The sequence below is a fragment of the Magnolia sinica genome, chromosome 5 (assembly GCF_029962835.1).
Source record: "Magnolia sinica isolate HGM2019 chromosome 5, MsV1, whole genome shotgun sequence".
Classification (NCBI taxonomy): domain Eukaryota; kingdom Viridiplantae; phylum Streptophyta; class Magnoliopsida; order Magnoliales; family Magnoliaceae; genus Magnolia; species Magnolia sinica.
In genome coordinates this window covers 51,772,468-51,787,014 of record NC_080577.1, presented here as the reverse complement: position 1 = coordinate 51,787,014, position 14,547 = coordinate 51,772,468, and the positions used below count along the sequence as shown (strand labels likewise).

The window sequence follows — 14,547 nt, the reverse complement described above, 5'->3', positions numbered from 1 at the left end:
GATTTCCAGATGGTCCTCCTTGTTGTGGTCCTTTTGCCCAAGAGAAATTTGGATGTCTAGCCCACCCTAGGTTGTATGTGTTCGAGTAAGGATCATTCCCAGATTTTTGAAAAGTGTTCATAGCATGAACTTGTTCAGAGAGAAGTTCTAGGAATGCTGCACCAGATGGACAAGACTGCATAGGATGGGCAGGACTAGAACATGTGGCATATGCCTCGACTTGAGCTGTTTGTAGTGGTCCATTATTTAATACCAGAGCATCAACTTTCTTTGTCAGGTTATCAAGCTTGGCGCTCAGCTCTGGCATGACTCCTATCTCATATATACCACCTCTCTTTTGTGGTTGGGGACTTCTGTCACCTCTATTTGAATAATCCCATTGCTGAGAATTTTTGCACAAGGTTTTAAAGAAGTTCCACGCTTCGACATCACTTTTGGTCATGAATGACCCTCCACTGGTGGCATCAACCATGCGACGGTTCTGTGGTGTCAGACCGTCATAGAAGTATTGAACTTGTTGCCACTTCTCAAAACCATGGTGAGGACATTTAAGAAGCAAGTCCTTCCATCTTTCCCAACATTCATGAAAGTGTTCGCCCTCTTTTTGTTGAAGTTAGTAATTTCTCTACGGAGGGCATTGGTTTTGTGAACGGGGAAGAACTTGTTTAAGAACTTCTTAGACAGTTGGTCCCATGTAGTGATAGATCCAACTTCTAGAGAATTTAACCATGCTTTCGCCTTATCCTTCAAAGAAAAAGGAAACAGGCGTAGGCGGATCGAATCGTCTGAGAAGTTTTGAAACTTAAAGGTGGAGCAAATGTTTAAGAATTCTTTCACATGATGATATGGGTCCTCCTTGTCCAATCCATAAAAGGATGGCAACAATTGTATGACTCCAGGTTTAAGTTCAAAGTGTGCTGCCGTAGTGGTTGGCAACACTATGCATGAAGGCGCATTAAATTGGACAGGAGCTGAATAATCTTTGAGAGCTTTAACTTCAGTTTCATTCGCCATTTCAACAGGATTATTTCTCAATCTTTCACGAATTGTTCTTTCAATCTCAGGATCAAACGGTGCTAGTTCTATGTTCAGAGATCTACGTCCTAGCATAAACTATGTTATCAATATAAGAAAGAAAACTAAACTAAAATGCAACCTAAGATGAATAAAACTAAAGGAAAAAGTTAATAATTCCTAAAAACAAGAGAAAGCTATGTAAACGAGAATTGGAAAGAAGAACCCGAGAAAAGGAGATGATGAATGTCTGAAGATTTGAGAGCTCCTCCTTTTGAAGACAATGTTATTTAGCAGCTTCCTTCCTTAATTCCTGTTAAAAAGAAAACAAAAATAAATTAAATTTACTAAAATAATGCTAGAAAAAAAAATCCTAAGCAACGGTTAATTTCAAAAAAAAAAAAGTTTGTAATCTTAGAAATAAAAACTAAGTTAGTTTCTAAAAAGGGAAAAATTTCTAAAACTAGAAAATAGAAAGTTACTTGAAAGAAGAATCAGAATCTAGAATTAGAAAATAGGAAATTTCTAAAAATAAAATAAATTAGCCTAGAAATAGAAACTTTCTAAAAAAAATAAAACCTTAATTCTAAAAATAGAAATTAGAAAAAAAATAGAAAATTTGGAAAGAGATTACCAAATTAGTAGTTTATGTCAGGTCCCTACAAAACAGGAAATAGGTTAGTTTCTAAAAAAAATAAAAAAAAAAAAAAAAAAAAAAAAAAAAAACTAAGACTATGAATTATGATAAGAGAGAATCTTAAATCCAATTGGACCGAAACAGTCCCCGGCAACGGCGACAAAAACTTGATGTTTTATTTAAACCAACATGATTTAAATGATTTTTAAACTCGCAAGTATACGAATCAGATGTAGATACGGTACGTATTACGAGATCGTTCCCACGAGGACTGGTCGTCACAATTCAAATCTATGATTCTCCTTAACTAATCCAACAAATAATGGAATGAATTACTAAGCACAATTTTATGAAAAATAATTAATTAAGAACAGGGAAGAAAATTCAATCAGAGAGAGAGCACTAGGACTTTCGAATCCACCCCTAATTATCCTAACCCTTGTTTTGTCTGTTGATTCACCTTGATCTAGATTGATACCACTTAAATAGAGAAAGCACAATCTGTGTCCTTAATCGGGCATACAGACTGTCTAATTCCTTTAAGCAATGCCATGAATGACATATCCCATATCCTTGGTCGGGCATAAGGGATGTACAATTCATTAAAGCATCCTGTTTCTTCCTCTATAGGAAACTTGTTCTTGATCAGACACAAGCACCTATAATAAGCATCCAAACAACATCCATATATATACTTTGGTCAAGTTCATAGATGGAGAAGTATAGAATTTAAACCCATAAAGCCCACTTAAAGAAAGAAACAAATTAATTGAAATTCAAAGTAAATCAACCAATACAAGAGCTAATCAAATTAGGGGCTTCATCTCAGCCCTAGCTGAGAGATTAGTGACCCATAAAATCCATGAAAAATATTAAATAAAATTCATAAAAATTAAACACCAAACCAATCGATCTCTCTCTTCTTTCTTCTCTTTCTTCTCTTTCTTCTCTTCCTTGCTCCAGATCTCGAATCCCCTGGTTCTCCATGACTTTCCCACGTCCAAAACTCCCCTTTTATAGCTGCTGGATGGCTGGGGTCGGTGGCAGAGTCGTAGAAGGACTCGAAGTGTAATTTTTCGCAGCCGTGATCGGTGGGCCCCACAGAGGCATTTTCTGAAAAATCTACCCCGTCCATTAGATTCAGGATGAAATTTCAGTCAAGAATAGGTGGTTTTGAAGGTCCATTAGTGCGGCCCAGAGAAGAAAATACAAAAAGATCAGTTTTGAACGTCCCGGGGCAGTCTACTTTTGGCCTCTGCACCGCACACGTGTGTACGCATGGGCGAGGAATATCAACATGGTTTTGAAGCTCTCGACGCCCTCTACACGATGGACGGATCAGATCTTCCATCTGATCGAAGATGGTGGGCCACAACCGCCCGGAAGTCAGCTCTTCGCTGACGTGCGTAAGCCTTCGCACGTCCGGCGCTGCGATGCTCGGTGGGCCCCACATAAGCGTTTTCGTGGAAATCCACCCAGTCCATTGGATAGAGGACGAAATTTCGTTCAAAGATGGATGGTTTTGAACTTGCGTGGACGCGGCCCAAAGAAGGAATCATGCTGTTTTCATTCTGGACGTCATGGGGCAGCTTGCTTGTGTCCTCTGTACCGCACACGTGTGTCCGCATGGGAGTGGAATATCGCATGGTTTTGTAGTTCTCGAACCCATCTACACGATGGACGGCTCGGATCGGCCGTACGGGTGACGTACGGGGCCCACAATCCTTCGCAAAAACAGCCAGCGGTCGTCCGTTACCGACTTAGGTCGTTCGGTGTACGGGGGGTGCACATGTGCACTATGTACACACGTTATACATATGGGGTCCACTGTGATACTTTTAAGAAATCTGCACCGTCCATCCTTTTTCTCATATTATTTCCACCGTCAGGACCAAAATTGATGTATATCCAGATATCCAGCGGGCCCCACTTAATGAATTAAGGGGCTTATCTGGCCGTTAGACCACTTCCCGAGATTGTCAATGGCTGAAATTTAATATGTATGGTTCATTTATGGTCCCCATCACGTGTATGAAGTTTTGAGTTGATCGGATGGCGGGAAACATGTGATCTTACATTTTGGACCCTTTTCGAGCCCCTTTGCCTTGCTTTCCTCAATCCCGGGTGTGTAAAATCTTCACTATTGGTTTTCTGGAGTCCATCCCGTGCTCTGGTAATTTTGGAGCACCAAATCCATGTTCTTAACATCATCTTTCAGTACACACTCCTGATTTCATCCTGTAATAAAAACACGATTAAAATATGGCATTAAACCTTATCATGTACGTAAATTTAGGCAATTACTGGGGTCTGATATGCAATATTTGACTCTGATCACAGGGCCATAGCCTCCACATGCATATTGTGGATGGCAGGATTGGACACCAGAAATAATGTTACTAGCATCGGGGCATCATAGATGTCCTTGGGTGAAAATTCCTAAACCCGACGGTATTAGAGGATGACTCCAACGTCGAGACCAAGTGGATACATGAGCGTATGAGGGCCGAATACCAGGAGGTCGTGTCTCCCACTATGTAGTGGTCGGTTAGAAGGGGGTGTGGCCTTACCCTCCTAAAGGTAGGGGGCAATTGCTAGGCTGAGTTTGAACAGTTCATAAATGGGTCCGCTATCGACGTGCCAGATAAGTATTGGCAGACTATTGGCTAGGCAGATAGTGAAGTTTCTTACGCTCACTTGGATTGCGTGCATGGGAAAGGGGCAATGTCATTTGGAGTGTACTAGACTCCGGTGATTATCTAGAGTGAGAATTGTATTGATATTTGATGCTCCAGTGATGAGCTGCATTGATATGTGGATTTGGATGAGGATTGATATGTTTGAGTTGCATCTCGCATCGCATGGCCTTGGTATGGCCGACATCATTCATGCCTTGCATCGCATGACCTTGGTATGGCCGACATCATTCATGCCTTGCATCGCATGGCCTTGATATGGCCGATAGCATTCATGTCTTACATTGCATAGCCTTGGTATGGTTGATTGCATTCATAGACCTACCAGTATATTTCGCATTACTCTGATATTGCATTCTGAGCATGCTTATATTGCGTACACACTTTCACCACCCTCTAAGCTTTCTATAAGCTTATGCACGATTGATGCGTGCAGGTGACACTAAACTATAGCTGAGCAGGAGAAGAAGCGTACCGTAGAGCTTCTGGAGTTTTGTTATTATTATCATTGTATTTCTCTTTATGCACATTGTACTCAAGTTTTGATCATAGTGGATTTTTGTGATGGTGTTCTCATTATTGTTCGTGGGTTATGCTTATAGTTATGCTTATTACGAATCAAATTCATGTTCATAATCCTCCTTGTAGGATCTCAGGATCAGAACCTGGTATATGGGTGTTGAGAGCCGAGAATGGGGTACTACGGAGGCTGTCGGTGCCAGATTCAGCGATCGGGAATTTTATGAGCCCGGTTTCTAAGTTTGGGGCGTGACAGAAGTTGGTATCAGAGCATAACTTGGGAATAACTAAGAACAACATCACATGTCTATTATGAACTTAGAATAATTAGGTCCCGAATTCGAATAACTTAGCCATTTTCTATAGACCCTTAACATACGTGCCTTCGAGAGTTCACAAGGTTGATAGGCACTTTATTCTTTCTTATAGGACATGCTGCCCAGGAAAATGACCCGAGCGACTCCCGCTCTACCACCTACAACTCCCACTCCACCACCGGAGATTCCTGCTCCCCCACCTGAGGATTCCACTCCTCCACTCGAGACCGGTGTGGATCCGACCGTACCCGTGAGTGCCGCCCAGCTACAACAGATGTTGCAGGCTGTCATAGCTGCCCTTCAGGGGTAAGCCTGTAAGCACCCTACTGTTACACCAGCCCAGGCAGAGCAGGAGCGCGTGAGCGCCCTCCTTCGAGACTTCCGATAGCTTGATCCCCAGTGCTTCCAGGGCGAACCAGACTCGTCTGTAGCAGAGAGATGACACTCCAATGTAGAGAAGATTTTTGACACGATGGGGTGTACGGCCCAGCAGCGGGTCCGGTTAGCTGTATTTCTTCTCCAGGGTGAGGTCGCGCACTAGTTAACCTCCGTTACCTGTGCTGTAGGGCCTGGTTTCATCTAGACATAGGAGGATTTCATAGACCAATTTGACCGGCAGTATTTTCCTAACCACATTCGATGACAGCGTGCGATAAAGTTCGAGACTCTAGTATAGGGGGATATGACGGTGGCTCAGTATGCAGCTCGTTTTATAGCGCTGTCTAGATTTGCGTTGTACATGGTAGATGATGAGGAGCTAAAAACCCGCCGTTTCGAGAACAGCTTACATTACAGTCTCCGAGGTCGTGTTGTTGGGCATGAGCTTCCGACTTTTGAGCTGGTAATATGGAGGGTCAAGATTTATGAGGCTGAGTGGGCTGGCATGTAGAGCGATCCAGATCAGAGGAGAGTCCGGAATAGGCAAGCCCCCTCTAGTAGCTCTCACTAGCATCGGCGGCAGCAGAGGCACAGGAGCCACCCATCCGCTAGAGCACTAGTGGTACCTCCAGCGCCACCCCAGAGGTTGTTTATAGGGACTTGTTTTGGATATGGTGGGACAGGGCACCGCAGGCATGAGTGTCCTCGCCCCCAGTAGCAGCAGCAGTAGGAGAGAGCACCTCAGTAACCTCCACAGTAGCAGCAGCGACCGAAGCCACCTCTGCCACAGAGGCCCCAACCGCAACCGAGATAACAGTATATGCTGCCACAATGGTAACAATAGCAGTAGGGACCTCAGAGGGGAAAGGCACCTCCCCAACCAGCTCAGGCAAGGTTCTATGCATCTCAGTAGGACACAGTCCTCCGGAAGAGTCATTGAGGGTATACTTCCATTCTCTGCATGCATCGCCCGAGATTTGTTTGATTCCAGTGCTTCACACTCGTTCATGTCTGAGGATTTTTATCATTCGACTAGCTTTCCAATAAAGTCTGCTAGTAAGGGGTTGACCGTATCGACGCCCTTAGGGAAGACTACTATGTTAGGCCGTTTCTGTTCGTCTTGCCCCATGTTGGTGGGAGAGATTTTCTTGCCTGCCGACTTATTTATGCTACCGATGTCAGATTTTAACATTATCCTAGGCATGGATTGGCTTGCCGAGTATCACACCATCTTGGACTGCTCTACGAGGATAGTCACATTCTATATACCAGGCTTAACACAATTTCAGTTCATTGCCGAGCTCAAATGAGAGTCATTGTCTTGTTTAATGTCATGTGTCATAGAGGAACTCATAGCAGTGAGCGTCGATCAGTTACCTGTGGTTTGTGATTTTTTCGATGTATTTCAGGAGATTTTGGGGTTACCGCCGCACCGGCATATTGAGTTTCATATTGATATCATGCCCGGTACCGCGCCTATTTCGAAGGACCCGTATTGTATGACACAGATGGAGTTGTGGGAGCTGCAGTGGCAATTGGACGAGTTACGAGAGTTAGGCTTCATTCGTCCGATCAGTTCACCGTGGCGAGCGCTAGTACTTTTCGTCAGGAAGAAGGATGGCTCGTTGAGGCTCTGCGTATATTACAGCGAGCTCAACCTGGTCACGATCAAGAACAAGTATCTGCTCCCGAGGATTGATGATTTATTTGATCAGCTTCAGGGTGCTCAGTTTTTTTCAAAGATTGACCTACGTTCCGGTTATCATCAGATTCAGGCCCGAGAGGAGGACATTCCGAAGACGGCTTTTAGGACACGCTATGGTCATTTTGAGTTTCAGGTCATGTCCTTCAGACTGACCAATGTGCCCGCGGTATTCATGCGGTTGATGAACGAGGTCTTCCATTTGTAGCTCGATCAGTATATTGTGGTGTTCATCGACAACATTCTGATATATTTGAGGACCCGTGAGGAGCATGAGTAGCATCTGGAGATTTCCTTGCAGACCCTCCATGCACATCAGCTCTATGCGAAGCTGGAGAAGTGCGAGCTCTGGTAGGAAGAGGTGAAGTTCCTCAGTCACGTGGTGATGAGAGAGGGCATTGCAGTGGACCCCTCGAAAGTTGAGGCAGTGCGTCAGTGGGGTCAGTCCACGAACGCATCCGAGATCTGCAGTTTCCTTAGTTTGGTGGGCTACTACTGGCATTTCATTGAGGGCTTCTCCCATATTGTAGCCTCATTGACCAGGTTAACTCAGAAAGGCGTAGAGTTTGTTTGGAGTGACATATGTGAGTAGGCATTCGCAGAGCCAAAGGACCGTCTGACATCCGCACCTGTCCTCACTCTTCCCTCTAAGAGTGATGGGTTCGTGGTTTTTACCGATACCTCGTATATTTATTTGGGTGCTGTCCTGATGCAACATAGGAAATTGGTAGCCTTCACGTCTTGCCATCTTAATGTCCATGAGGTAAACTACCTCATGCATGATTTGGAGCTAGCAGTAGTCGTCTTCACATTGGAGGTGTGGAGGCACTATTTCTATGGGGTTAGGTTCGAGCTCTTCTCCGACCATAAGAGCTTTAAGTATATATTCTCTCAGTCCGAGATGAATATGAGGCAGAGATATTGGCTGGATCTCCTGAAGGACTATGATTTTGATCTCCAATACCACCTAGGCAAGGCAAACGTGGTGGCGAATGCCCTTAACCGTCAGCCACGGGGCCTGGTGGCGCATATGAGATTCAGGAGTGGAAGATGCTTAAGGTTGTGGTAGCATATGACTTCGAGATCGGTCTTTAGTCTTCTATTGTGCAATTATCGAGCTGTTTACTCCCCAAGTATAGGGTTGTGATGTAGTAATAAACTCGGTGAGACCGAGGTCGAATCCCAAGGGACTGAAACCTGTACGTTATCTGAAACTAGGTAGAGTTAGAACTAGACTAAGATGAAATCTAAATTGATTATAAATTGAGGAATAATGGTGAAGTATTAATCTAAAACTTAAATAATTCAAGGAAAGGAACTAGGGATTCAGAGGATCTACTTATAGAGATCAGGACAGTCTACACTTGATTCACGAACTCAACTGGACTTCGAGTCCCATCTTCATCCAGTTGGAAGATATATCACTAAAATCGAATCTGAACTGTTGTTGATCTAATTTTCAAGAGACAAGATGGATGTAAATTAGAATGGATTCCATTACAAAACCATGCCCATGAGACAAAGCAAACAACAGAATTAAACCAATCCACAGCCAATCTGAGTGAGGTATGAATGTTAGGAAGGGTTCTATCATCCAACCATGTCCAAGGGACGATGGTGAACAATAAGGTTTCCTAACTGCATAATCACAGTAATGAAAAGGAAATACTCAAAGCCATTGCAGATCTATTGTAATTTCAGTCACAACAAACCATTAAAAACTAAAGGTATTCCTTAAAATCAAACCAATATCAGCATCAGTTTAGTAATGAATCAAAGCCATAGAGTCTTCCCATCATGCCACAAGCTTCACCTCTTAACCCTAGCTAAGAGGTTTAGCCAACTATGAATGGGCTAGAACTTGAACAAAAACAAAATAAAAAAATAAGAAATAAACTCTAACTCCTCTACTCTCTCTCCTCCTTGTGATGCACGTCTAACCGAGAGCTATGGAAAAAAAATTCTCCTCCGGCTTTTTTTTTTCTCTTTCTTTTATAACAAGGATGTTGTCATGGAGTCGGCCGGTTTGCGTTGGAATCCTCTGCGAAATTAGAAATATTTCGCGCAGCCCATCGCCACACGCATACGCAACAGGGATTTCCTTGCACCTGCGAAACAGTTTGCTCTCGACCCATCTTCGGTGCGAACAACCGACCAGTTCCGATCATCTGATATCTTTTGGGCGGTCAGAATCCACCTGGGCTCCTTCTAGACGGTTCGGATCTTTGGTCTGATCAACGGTGGTGGGCCACCACCTCTCCAGAACGTCCGGTTCTTCCGGACTCTGCGTAACAGAGATGGCGCATCTTGCGCTTGCTGACGGTGGGGCCCATGAAGGAGATCTTATGAGAAATCCAGACCGTTCATTAAATGGACGTCGGATTTTTAGCTCGAGAGGGATGGTTTTGACTGTCCGTTGAAGCGGCCCATATGATTCATCTTAGAGACGTTAATCCTGCGTTGTAATGGTTGGGACACCGTTCTTGCTATCTTCTTGATGTTTCGACACCTAGGCCTTAGTAATATAGACCCTGGGATTCTAACTGACGGTTCGGATTAGTCCTTTGAATTGTGATGGTGGCCCACAAGAAAGGACCGCAGGTCCCTGTTTCGCAATCCCCGCGGGCGGGATTTGAAATCCGAATACAGGTCGGTTCAGCGCACGCTGACTGACCTGGTTTCTTCGGTGTGGCTCGACCGTGCGTATGCAGTGCACATGCATCACGTGGATAGGTCCCACAGTGAAGTTCTTGGTAAATCCACTCCATCCATTTGTTTTCTATCTCATTATATGGGTTGAGACCGAAAGTGAATCATATACGGATATCAGGTGGGCCCCAGTTTGATAATTCATGGGATGAAGTGTCTGTTGGGCCACTTTCACGGGGATCCAAGAGCTGACATTTGACGTGTACGGTTAATTTATGGTCTTCGGGCTATATATAAAGTTTTAAGCTAATCGGATGGTGAGAACCCTGTGATCTTGCATTCTGGACCAATTTCAGGCCACTTGAGCTTCATTTTCTCGATTTTCTCGAATCTCTAGCGTGTAAATCCACCGATCTCAGTCCCCTGGAGTCTATCGCTTGCCTTGGTGACTTCAGAGCATTAAATCTATGCTTTTAGTACCCTTTTCCAATCCAGGCTCGTAAATACGCCTTGCATCACAAACACGATTAAATCGGGCCGTTAAACAGTACCATGTTCGTAAATCCAGGCAATAACTAGGGTCTGATATGCAATATTTGACCCTCACACAACCCCCAACCAGCATCTTGCTAGTCCCGAGCAAGGTATGCGAAAAATAAGTTGAGAATTACAAGACAATTCTTATGAACTCGAGTGATTTTTGGAAGACAATCTAAATACTAGAAGTCTAAGATTCATGATTGTTAGCATTACTCTCTCTTAGACTCAAACGCATGGTAAACTTTATCGTCAAGTTCAAAGCATTAATCCATCCATCAGAAAAATTCTAAACATTAGGATCCATGAGTGTATAAACTAATCTTGGCTTATCATCATTAAAATTCACTTCTCTATTTCAGGATATCATTGGTAACCAATAAGAAAATTCATGATAGCCAAGACTTAAACCAAAACTTGCTTCACAAATCAATTTTTTTTTTTAGCTTTTGATTTTTCTAGTAAAAGTAATGCCAAGAAGGGGAATCAGATCCTCACGTATAGGGAGCAAACCTATGGTGAAGACTGTACACCCAACTTTTTTTTCACATATCATCCATGGGGAATTAAATCCACACCTATAGGGAGTAAACCTATGGTGTAGACCATTCACCCAATCCTTTCAATTTCTTAGATTGGTTCCTTTCATGCTTAATGATTACTAAGTTAACCCTTCAATATCAAACTGAAACCTTAATGTGAAAGCGAAATGTGACATGTGAAATCATAACTTAATCAATGTTTACAACTTCTAATTCTGGATTAACAATTCAAACTTAATTGTAAAATCTGTGAAATCTAACAGATACTGAATTCAAGAGTCATAAATTGCCAACATCACGTATCTTAAAATTCTAAGTGCCCTTAGATGGCTGTCAAAATCACTCTGAATTCACAAGAAATTCTAGAAAAATTAAAAATTTTCACAATTTTTGCTCAAGACCAAGAAAATACTGATTAGGTAACCTAATTTTCCACTCCCAACCTAAAATCTACATTGTCCTCAATGTAAAAGAAATAATCATGCAATGCACATGGGACAACGAAAATAAAAGAGGAGTGATGGAAAGATAGTACCTGAACGGAGAATCAAGAAGCTTTCTCACAAATATCAACGTAAAAGCAAGTTAGCACAAGAGAGAAATCAACAAAAACAAAATAACAAAAATAAAATCATAAAAAGAAGATCCTAACTACACCACTTTCGCAGGTACTCTCGATTACATTTAGCGTATGCAACAAGCCTTTAAACCCCTAGGTTGCCCCTAGTGGATGAGTTGTAGTCTCGTGAGGGTTTGTAGTAATGTTTCCCACAAACAATGAACTAACTAACTAGGAAAATGAAATGGAATTAAAAACTAGGTTGCCTCCCAGGAGCGCTAAGTTTAACATCTATCCTAAAGCAGCATAAAGGAAACTATCCTAGTCCTATGAAAACAGGAAACCTACCTATACCTCCATCAGACTAGGAGATCAATCCTGGTAAACAGGATCAGTCAGAGGTATAGATATGTCCTCTGAATCAAATTTCTCGACAAATGGATTTAAGCGATGTCCATTTACTTTAAACTCCTTGCCATTGTCAGGATCTCTTATCTCAATGGCCCCATGAGGATACGCAGTGACCACAATGTAAGGGCCAGTCCAACGAGATCGAAGCTTACCTGGAAAGAGATGTAATCGAGAATTATACAAAAGGACTTTCTGACCAGGTGTGAATGATTTCCTTAGAATACGTTGGTCATGAAACGCCTTCATTCTATCCTTGTAAATTCTCGAGTTCTCGTATGCGTCATTTCGAATTTCTTCGAGTTCACTGAAGTTTGCGTAGCGAGCTAGCGTTGTCCAAATTGAAATTCAATTTTTTGATTGCCCAGTAGACTTTATGTTCCAACTCCACAGGCAAGTGACAAGCCTTCCCATAGACAAGTCTAAAGGGAGACATTCTAATAGGGGTTTTAAACGCAGTACGGTAAGCCCATAAGGCATCGGTCAATCGGATTGACCAATCCTTACGGTCAGGGTTAACCGTTTTCTCCAAAATGTGTTTGATCTCCTTACTAGAAATCTTAACTTGCCCACTTGTCTATGGGTGATATGGGGTGCTCACCTTATGAGAGATACCATATTTCTTCATTAAGCTCTCGAATGGTCTATTACAAAAGTGTGAGCCCCCATCACTAAAGATGGCTCGAGGCGTCCCGAACTGCGAAAGGATGTTCTCTTTTAAGAATTTAATGACCGTGCGATGGTCATTATTCCGGCACGGGATTGCTTCGACCCATTTAGTGACATAATCTATGGCGAGCAAAATATATAAATTTCCAAATGATTGGGGGAATGGTTCCATAAAATCGATGCCCCAACAGTCAAATGCTTCTATGATAAGGATGGGATTCAAAGGCATCATATTTCGACGGGACAATGCTCTCAAATTTTGACAACGCTCACAAGCCTTGCAAAACTCATGAGTGTCCCTGAACATAGTGGGCCAGTAAAAGCTACACTGTAAAATCTTGGCCGTGGTCTTTTTCGCAGAAAAGTGACCACCACAGGCCTGTGAGTGACAAAAAGAGATGACACTCTGATGTTTATCGTCTGGCACACATCTCCTCAGGATTTGGTCTGGGCAATATTTAAACAAATATGGGTTATCCCAGAAAAAGTTGCGTACCTTAGTAAAGAATTTCTTCTTATCTTGTGCAGTCCAATGTGTCGGCATGGAACCTGTGGCAAGATAATTAGCGATATCAACAAACCAAGGTGAATGGGAGACTCTGAACAATTGTTCATCAGGGAACATATCATTGATATGGGTTGCCTTAAGGAAATCAGAGGTATTAAGGCAAGAAAGGTGATCGGCCACTACGTTCTCTACTCCTTTTTTATCTTTAATTTCCAAATCAAACTCTTGGAGTAGAAGGATCCATCATATCAGGCGGGGCTTAGAATCATTCTTAGAAAGAAGATACTTAAGTGCCGCATAATCTGTGTAGATAATGATCTTGGATCCGATCAAGTAGGACCTAAATTTGTCCAAGGCAAACACTACGGCTAAGAGTTCCTTTTCCGTAGTCGAGTAGTTCACTTGGGCAGGATTTAAAGTCCTACTCGTGTAATGAATGATGTAGGGCCTCTTATCTTTTCTCTAACCTAGAACCACTCTAAGAGCATAATCAGAAGCGTCACACATAAGTTCAAAAGGAATGCTCCAGTCGGGTGGTTGTATGATGGGTGCACTAGTCAACATGCCCTTAAGCTTAGTGAAAGCTTCCTGACATGTCTCAGTCCACTCGTATGGTGCATTCTTTTGAAGTAGATTACACAAAGGACGAGAGAGGAGACTAAAGTCCTTTATGAATCGCCTGTAAAATCCTACGTGTCCTAAGAAGGATCGCACGTCTCTAATGTTCTTGGGTGGAGATAGGTTAGAGATAAGATCGATTTTTGCCTTATCCACCTCGATTCCTTTGGACGAGATAATATGTTCAAGGACAATTCCCTTATGAACCATGAAATGACACTTCTCCCAATTAAGTACCAAGTTCTTTTCTTCACATCTTCTCAGCACACATTTAAGACTCTCCAAGCACTCGCAGAAAGATGAATCGAAAATAGAGAAATTATCTATGAAGACCTCTGGATATTTTCCCACTATGTCAGAAAAGATACTCATCATACATCGCTGAAAGGTGGCAGGGGCATTACATAATCCGAATGACATCCTTCTGTAGGCAAAGGTGTCGTAGGGACATGTAAATGTAGTCTTTTCCTAGTCCTCAGGGGCGATTTCAATCTGATTGTATCCCGAATACCCGTCAAGGAAACAATAATAGGAATGACCAACTAGCCTTTCTAAGATTTGATCAATGAAGGGCAAAGGAAAGTGGTCCTTCCTCGTGACGGTATTCAGCTTCCTGTAGTCAATGCACATTCTCCAACCAGTAGTAACTCTAGTTGGCACGAGTTCATTATTGGCATTGGCTACGATGGTGATCCCAGACTTCTTAGGAACCACCTGAGTTGGACTCACCCATTGACTATCGGATATGGGGTATATGATACCCACATCTAATAGTTTAAGAACCTCGGCTTAAC

General features: G+C 42.7%; 1 non-coding gene across 1 annotated transcript; it reads left to right on the top strand.

Annotated features, from left to right (window-relative positions):
* The first annotated feature begins 530 nt into the window (after positions 1–530).
* LOC131247544 (small nucleolar RNA R71) lies at positions 531–636 on the top strand. Its single transcript, XR_009171827.1, has one exon. It is a non-coding gene; the product is annotated as a small nucleolar RNA R71 (small nucleolar RNA).
* Positions 637–14,547: the final 13,911 nt, after the last annotated feature.